The sequence below is a fragment of the Leuciscus leuciscus genome, assembly GCF_965113295.1.
Source record: "Leuciscus leuciscus genome assembly, chromosome: 1".
Taxonomy (NCBI): domain Eukaryota; kingdom Metazoa; phylum Chordata; class Actinopteri; order Cypriniformes; family Leuciscidae; genus Leuciscus; species Leuciscus leuciscus.
This window is the reverse complement of record NC_138725.1, coordinates 51568849-51577747: the sequence shown is the minus strand read 5'-3', so window position 1 is coordinate 51577747 and position 8899 is coordinate 51568849. Positions and strand designations below refer to the sequence as shown.

The window sequence follows — 8899 nt, the reverse complement described above, 5'->3', positions numbered from 1 at the left end:
GGGCAGATGATAGATAGCAGTCTGAGTTTTAATCAGCACTGCGCCTCTAGCGCTTTCTGCCCGCCTCACCGAGGCTTATCCGTCAAGCAGCTCACATGACCCTAACTCAGGAGAGAGGAACTCTTTCCCCCTCATGCATACCTAACCTCCCTCCTCCCTTCAACTCCTTCCACCCCAGAGAGAGAGAGAGAGAGAGAGAGAGAGAGACGGGGGAATATCTTCTCGCACCATCTCACCGAAACCGCACTAAAAGGCACCGGCTTTAAGGCCGAGCTACAGTGTTTCAGCACGGAGGGTCGAACTGTTTCACCTTATCTCAAAATTACACAGGAAACAGATCTTACCGTGAGTGATATATCATCGCACTGAAGTGTAGAGTGAAAATTCTACTTTTTATCAGCATGTTTTTGAGATGAGACTGGGGAAATGATCTTAAAGTGAGGACAGACTCAATACAATCATGCTTATTAGCATTGGAAAGCTAATTAAAAACAAGCGAAAAAGCAGAGACATACGCCTCCGTTGGCACATGAAACAGCATCATCTATCACAGCAGCGGGGCCCGATAGCAATGAAAGCCATATCTCTGGGTTAGGTAGATGAAACGGTGGGCTGAGTCTGGAGTAACAAAGGCATATCATTTCACATGACTGATACAGCTATAAGGCTTTAATATGGTTTGGAACGCTTCTCCTCCTAATGATGCTATTACCGGCAATAACCAAACCCCCTCCGATAGCTTTGGCACAAACAGCATGCCGCCCCATAAACCAAGTCTGCAACTCTTAACCCTTTCACGCCTTAGAAGATATTTGGACAAGAAACACTAAAACTAAAAGAATTTGAGAGAAAAAAATATTTTGTGTACATTAAAGACAGTGTCCAAAAGTAACACATTGTCAAAGTAAATACTGACCAACTGAGCTCTGGCTTGCCATTTGGTCTGTTCATTTTCTTTGCAAAATAATGCATGGTATAAATAGCACAAAGCACCAGATTTACTGGCCATTTTCTTTATGAAATTGTGAATTTATAATATTTATAATATATACATTTAAAAATATATATATTTATGACCAGTAATCTTCACCATTGACAGGTTTATAAAACATACATTTTATTAATTAAAGGGCACCTATTATGCAAAATTCACTTTTACATGGTGCTTGAACATAAATGTGTGTTGGCAGTGTGTGTACACAACCACCCTATAATGATAAAAATCCACACAGTGCTTTTTTAAAAATCCCCATAAATCATAAGCACTGTCTCAGAACAAGCCGTTCTCAGATTCGGGGCAATGTGACGTCACTTTGCACAGGCCCCGCCCACGACTGTTGATTGACACTGCAGTTTGAGCATAGACCCGCCCTGAGTGAGCTGGACACAGAGTCCGCCATTGTTTCGACGCTGGAGCAGCTGTAGACAAGAATGTCTCCTAAGCGATTGCGGTGTTTTGTTGTTGGATGTAAGAATGAATATAGCAGTCTTCATTTACTCTTGTTACTCGAGGATGGATCAGTACCAACTGTTCGTGATCAAGCTTACAGTCTCCGGAGCGACTGGCCACGGCAGAAATGAAAGTGAGAGCGCGCACTTTATGACAGCTCATCGAGTCGTTGTACGGATATAAAGTTTACCAGTTTATTAAGCACCCTCTGAGAAGGTGTGTTTATATTTGTTTACTGTTGGTCGGTTGTAACAAGTGTTTTGTGTACTTCGCTGTGTATGTTGATGATAATGAAAGGGAGAGAGAGAGAGTTTATGGATAAGACTTTAATGCGCACTGTGTTTATTAGCTCTTACAGTGATTTTCTGGAGTAAAACTAACGCTTCATCTTTTGTGTGATGTACAATAAACTTCATTGAACTCCTCAGTATATTTTGGTCATCATTCGGACTGGGTTTGCTACAGCAGGCTTGTAATAGTGGATAAAAGCAGATGACAAATTAGTTATAACCGTCCGTAATTAAACTAAACTATACCTGTTCTATCTCCATACAGCATATATTCTCTGGCTCTGTGGGCATTATTGTCCGACTCCGGGTCGAAATGAACACCGCTACTGAGAGTTTCTGTTTTGATATTATCAGATGAGATTGTCCTGTCTCTGAGTGCGAGCTCGTAAGGCTCAGCCAGCAGCAGCTCATTTGCATTTAAAGGGATACACACTAAAACGGTGCGTTTTTCTGAGCTCCAAAAAATGACAATTTAAACATGCTGTAAAAAATTATCTGTTGGGTATTTTGACCTAAAACTTCACATACATACTCTGGGGACATCAGAGACTTATTTTACATCTTGTGAAAAGGGGCATAATAGGTGCCCTTTAAATAGATTTTTTTATTTGCGTGCACAGAAAGAGCTTAATAACTCTTATATAACTGTTCAAAAGTTTAGAGTCAGAAAGATTTTTGAAGGAAATAAATACTTTTATTCAGCATTAATTAAAGGATGCATTCCTTTGATTAAAATTTACAGTAAAGACAATTATAATAAAATATTTCTACAAATAAATACTATGCTTTTGAACTTCCTATCCATTAAAGAATCCTGAAAAACTATATCAGTTTTTAAAAAAATTATGAAGCGGCACAACTGTTTTTAACACAGATAATAACAAATGTTACTTGAGCACAAAATCAGTATATCCATATAAATGCAGTTTCATGGTATATGGCTAGTAAAATGTCATCTGCTATTTGGCAGGTTTTTTACAAAAAATATTTTGGACTCTGCTTTAATGTGAATGTGTATTTGATGGCACAGGATGAGACAACTGCTCATGTTCTTAGTGTGATTTGTAATCACATACTGTACATTAATCACATTAGCATTTCAGGAAACAAAAGTAGCTTTTTACAGTAAAATAAGTAACCCTTACACATATATACAATAATACACTATCCACTGTTATACACAGTACATATCTTGTCTGCTTAGCAAAATGAAGACTGAAAGGACTCAATATCATCGAGGCCTGATCAAATATCAAACTCGAATGAATGTCGACCACAATGACAACATTATAAAACAGCATGTCACCTCTAAATTCAGTTCCCAAATTCAATAAATTCAACAATCCCTACAAATCAACATCCCTACAAATCGCTGAACATGCATCACGGAGCGGGCTTCCTAAATTTATGTCAGCCAGCTGTTCCGTGCCAAAACAAGCCTCCATCATACAATCCTTCATTACGACAGCCCGTAGGATCATCATATTATTCCAGATGAAATCCCTGGTGTCTGAAAGAACGATCGCTTGTGTCAGATACTGAAAATGGCAGAAAGCTGCAGCTTGATTTTTGATTCTTTCTGGGCGCAAAGTAGAACAAGTGTGCCTGCCAGCGCTGTCATTACCCTTGGCTTCAATTAACATCAAATGAACATCAAAACTAAAATAGCCTGATTTAAAGAAGCCAGCAGCAACCGAGCAGAGCGGGTGCACGCTAAAGCATTTATGCAATCGAGCTATAGGGAGAGATCCACTTGTTTGCCAGACCGTATGCATGAGAGGACACACACTGACAAGACTGAGCGATGTTTTCACAAGCAAATGAAGAGGGAGGTCTTGATATTTTGAGTGGGCCTGAAGAGACAGAGAGCATGCTGCATTGCACAGACAGAGCGCGGTTCTCTTGGCATCGCTTAGAACTTTTTCTGGTAACGCCACTCGCTTGATTTTGAGCAACGACAACAATTACATCCTTTTGCTGCTGCGTGCAGTTTTTGAGTCTGACCCACGAATCCCTCAAACTCGAGCAGCCAAAACCAATCTCCTCTCAACATTTTTTATATTACTCCTCTCAGCATGCATGAGATGTCTTTTTCAAGTGCAGCAACTTCAAAGCGAGGACGAGAGTCCCAGTGGGAACGAGGAGGAAGTAGAGAAGATAACATTGAAGTGTTTGGGGTGATGCGCGTTCGCCAAGTTCCCTCCGCTGATCCGCAGGGGAACCACTCTGAGAGGAGAAACCACATGCTTTCTTGTCTTATAAAGGATGTAAACTACATGCTAATGAGCGAAAGAGACAATAAATAATTTGCAATGTTTTTTTAGGAGCTGACAAGGCATTGTGGGGTCTTTATGCTCCTTTTGATGTGAATCTGGTTTGCTTTTTGTTATCGAGAACTAATTAAACGCCTTGTGAATTGCATTGTACAGAAATAAAAGTACAGTAAAGCACATTTAAAAAGTTTAAGCAACAGTTCACTCAAAAATGTGTCATAATTTACTCACCCTCATGTTGTTCCAAACCTGAATGGCTTTATTTCTTCTGTGGAACATGAGAACTGTTTGTGTCAATGGTGACCAAAACCACATTGACACCATTGACTTTCATTGTACAGAAGGAAAAAAAAAACTCGATAAATATATTAAAAATATATATTTTATTTTGTGTTCCACAAAAGAAAGAAAGTATATTTTATTTATTAAATACAATGATTTTGAATACAAGTCAAAATCTTGAGGCTACAAAACCTGAACTAAAAAGACTACAAACAAACTACTTAATATTAATATTTAAACAACAAACTACTTAATATTCAGCAATATTATTGATTTGGCTGCACTGACACTATCCGATAAGAACTGAACTGAGCAGGAAGATGACATCACGGTTTTCTCCAGAGTTGCTTTATAGTTAAATTGAACTCATTTCATCATTGATGAACTTTATACAGCTATTGAACGGAACTATATCAACACTGTACTGACCTCAGCTGAACAATAATACTATTGTCTTTTTAGAGCTGCTTTACAGCCCCATTGAACTTTGTTTACATCATTGATTATTATTTCCTGTTGATCTCTGTAAAGCTCCTTTGAAACAATCAGTTTTGTGTGCTTTATAAATAAAGTGGTCCCACTTTGTATTAAGTGGCTTTAAGTACTATTTACTTACATCGAAAAATAAGTGCAATGTACTTATTGTGTTCAGGTTGTATTGTAAAACACATGTGCTGCTATTGAGGTGTGATACAGGTAAGGTTAGGGACAGGTGTGGTGGTGTGGGTGGGTTTAAGGTGTAAGGGAAGGGTCAACAGTGTAATTACAAATGTAATTACATAAATTAATTACAGCTGTAATTACATGTAGCTATTTTCAAAATATAAGTACAATGTAAAAACATGTATGCAAGACCATTGTATCAAATTATTAATTTCAATGTAAGTACATAGTACTTAAAGCCACTTAATATAAAGTGGGAACAATAAGGTTGACTAGATTACTCACTCCTGTTTTCTTTTTGTTTATAATGTCTCTGCACTGCTGCCCGACACTTTGCAAAATATTGCAACAGAAAACACACAAGTTAAAAAAGCTTTTAACATTTTACATGTAGTTACTGTAGTAATAACTATAAATTATGCACAATTACGTGCAACTAACCCAAAACCATACCCCAATCCTAAACCCATAGTAAGTACATGTAGTTCATTATTATTACACAGTACTTAAATGCATAATTACACTAACACGGACACCTTAAAATAAAGCTCAAGTGTAAACAAAGCAACTCACACAAAATCACATAAAATATAAAATATTTCCATTTTGAAAAATGTTCAATTCAAACACAACCATATTCACTTTATATATATTGGTCTTTTAACTGTGGCATGGACACGTCCCAACTGTCCATACCCAAATCTACATCTACAGTCAACTCAATTCATTTTCAGGAAGATTTGTATCCATTTTAGCGTTCTGCATGTGTGCTAACAGAGCTGTGCTGTGTGACTAGGAGTGACATGATTTATAGTGATGGATTTTGGAGGAGGGAAACAGACTCCACATGAAGCTCATATCCTGGTTGGCGTTCGAAACGCTCTTTAAGATGCTACAATCTGATTAGAAGCTACATGGAAATAAAATATGACAAGCATCCATTTTCTCTGTTCTTTTTTGACGCCAACTCATTTATTCCCCATTTCTTCTGCTGTCGAATTCTTTAAGAAGGGGCCAAATAAAACAGCTTTAATAACTGAGTAGAGTTACCTGCTGCTGGATTTCTCCGTCTAAATCTCTTCAGACAGTCACAGGAACAGCACCACACCAGAGAGAAACACCTGAAAGAGAAAAAGAGAACGGGATATAGAGATTTAGGGCACTGGGTAAAGATATGAGAGGATATACTCTCTGGCCCATCAGTCATCCACACACTAACTGAAACTGATAAAGATGTTTCATTTTTTATTCTTTAACGAAGAGGCTTAGAGTGAAAAGGGAAGTTGCATGAGACACATAAGAATGACAACCATAATGTAACACATAAAATCAAAGCTAACAAATCTATACATTATGTGTCACGATATTACAATTCTGTAAAGCCTGTAAAGTTATTCAAGCCTGTTATAAGTGGTGATTTTTTAAAACTTACTTTTACTTAATTGTTTTGCACAATCATTTTTTTAGCTTGTACATAGTTTGGATTTTGGTCGAATGGAAATAACTGAGCGTGTGTCTTTTTACATGCTTGCAGTGAATTGTTGCAAATCTGCTTTTTTCAAAATTGTTGGCATGACAATATCAACACTGTTTTTTTTACCTGATAATACAATTTAGAAAAAAATTGAATAAATCAAATTTAGGGGCAGAAAAAAACATTGCCTATCGCTTTTCCCCCAACCTTAATTTTAACCTATAGCACACTTGTAAAACATCAGATGCATTAATAAATAATTCATTCATTGACTTCAAAGATTCTTGCGCCTGTCAAATAATATTCCAGTGAAGTCAGTTAAAAGACCCTCTTGTCATCTGGTGACAGGCTTTGTGATTTATAAACGAGGTGACAACAAAGAGTCATGTGTTTCAGACAGTTTGAAGGTCTTGATTCATGGATTACTGAAGCTTATTTTAGAGGTCAAACTCATCAGGAGGATTGCAGCTACATATCAGATATATAGGAGGAGGAAACAGAAGAAGAGCAAGAGATGGAAGAGCGTGATTTTTCTATCCCTGACATTTCCTGTCTCATCATGTGCTCATGCTTATTGTGTTTGAACGCTTAGTAAGAAAAATGTGACAGCGAAGGAAAGGTAGTGTGTGTGTGTGTGTGTGTGTGTGTGTGTGTGTGTGTGTGCCAGAGAGATTGTCCTCAACCACCCTGACAACACTAAGTGTACTTTGAGAGTGTTAAACTGAAGTAATGTCAGACTACTCTCTTACTCCAGCAAACTTGGGAGTAAAAAACAGATATACACTACCTTTTGTACATGTGTGTACGTTTACAGGTAACTGCAGTTTGTCATTTGGTAACCTGAGCCCTGTTTGTTGTACACTGAACAAAATTATAAACACAACACTTTTGTTTTTGCCCCCATTTTTCATGAGCTGAACTCAAAGATCTAAGACTTTTTTCGGTTTGCAAAACTAAAGAATTTCTGCTCAAACTGTCAGAAACCGTCTCAGGGAAGCTCATCTGCATACTCGTCGTCCTCATCGGGGTCTCGACCTGACTGCAGTTCGTCGTCGTAACCGACAGCAGTGGGCAAATGCTCACATTTGATGGCGTCTGGCACTTTGGAGAGGTGTTCTCTTCACGGATGAATCCCAGTTTTCACTGTACAGGGCAGACAGCATGTATGGCGCCGTGTGGGTGAGCGGTTTGCTGATGTCAACGTTGTGGATCGAGTGGCCCATGGTGGCGGTGGGGTTATGGTATGGGTAGGCGTATGTTATGGACAACGGGTGCATTTTATTGATGGCATTTTGAATGCACAGAGATACCGTGACGAGATCCTGAGGCCCATTGTTGTGCCATTCATCCACGACCATCACCTCATGTTGCAGCATGATAATGCACGGCCCCATGTTACAAGGATCTATACACAATTCCTGAAAGCTGAAAACATCCCAGTTCTGGCATGGCCAGCACCGGACATGTCACCCATTGAGCATGTTTGGGATGTTCTGGATCGGCGTATACAACAGCGTGTTCCAGGTCCTGCCAATATCCAGCAACTTCGTCATTGAAGAGGAGTGGACCAACATTCCATAGGCCACAATCAACAACCTGATCAACTCTATGCGAAGGAGATGTGTTGCACTGTGTGAGGCAAATGGTGGTCACACCAGATACTGACTGGTTTTCGGACCCAAAACAAAAGTTCGGGGCATAAACAAAAGTGTTGCGTTTATAATTTTGCTTAGTGTATATTTCTTAAAAATTGCAAGATAGAAATGACATGCATCTTTATGAAATGTTTCAACAAAGTTATCTTTCATTCGAGTTGGTTTCATATGCTTAAAACCTCTTAAAAAAAACATTTTCAAGACAAATTTAAATCTAATGATTCTAAAATTGTCATGTGATATAAAGTGTACACATACGGACACATTTACCCAAAGAAACTTACACTGCATTCAAGCTACATTGCTTTTTCAATGCATGCATTCCCTGGAAACTGAACCCATGATTTTAGGGTTGCTAGCACCATGCTTACAGTTTAAGCTACAGAAAGGCTTTTTGAAAATAATAAAATGACAAAATGCAGAAATCATCAAGCACTGTGTCTGCTAAATCTGTCCTCATTAATCCGAAAGAATCTGATTAGTTGAAATTTACCTGTCCACTCCTTCTCAACTCAAAATCTGAAACAAGGTGCCAGTGATGGACCTTCAAGAGCAGTTTGAAATGTTGCTAGGGCACATGTGCCATCTACTCAGTCTGACAAAGCTTTGTCAGCAGGTCACCTGTTCTGTCAAAGTGCTCTGCTATCAACAGTGGTCTCCTCACCCGTCCCGACCTTCAGATGGTGCTTCGTGTACAGAGTGCGTGACATTTTAAAGAGGTGACAGCAATAGCGCAATGAAACACCGTGTTGTTCCCAACACATCAGATTCCTTCTATTTCTGTTATATTAAAAGCCAACTGTCTCTGGTAG

The 8899-nt window shown here is 38.6% G+C and overlaps 1 long non-coding RNA gene across 2 annotated transcripts in view; it reads right to left on the bottom strand.

Moving 5' to 3' along the window:
- The window catches only part of LOC309476221, a 56756-nt gene that overhangs the window by 10242 nt on the left and 37615 nt on the right, over window positions 1-8899 (bottom strand). For both annotated transcript variants that reach the window (XR_014197968.1, XR_014197969.1), the window contains exon 2: window positions 6009-6079. This is a non-coding gene — a long non-coding RNA (uncharacterized lncRNA). The remainder of the gene's footprint in view (window positions 1-6008; window positions 6080-8899) is intronic.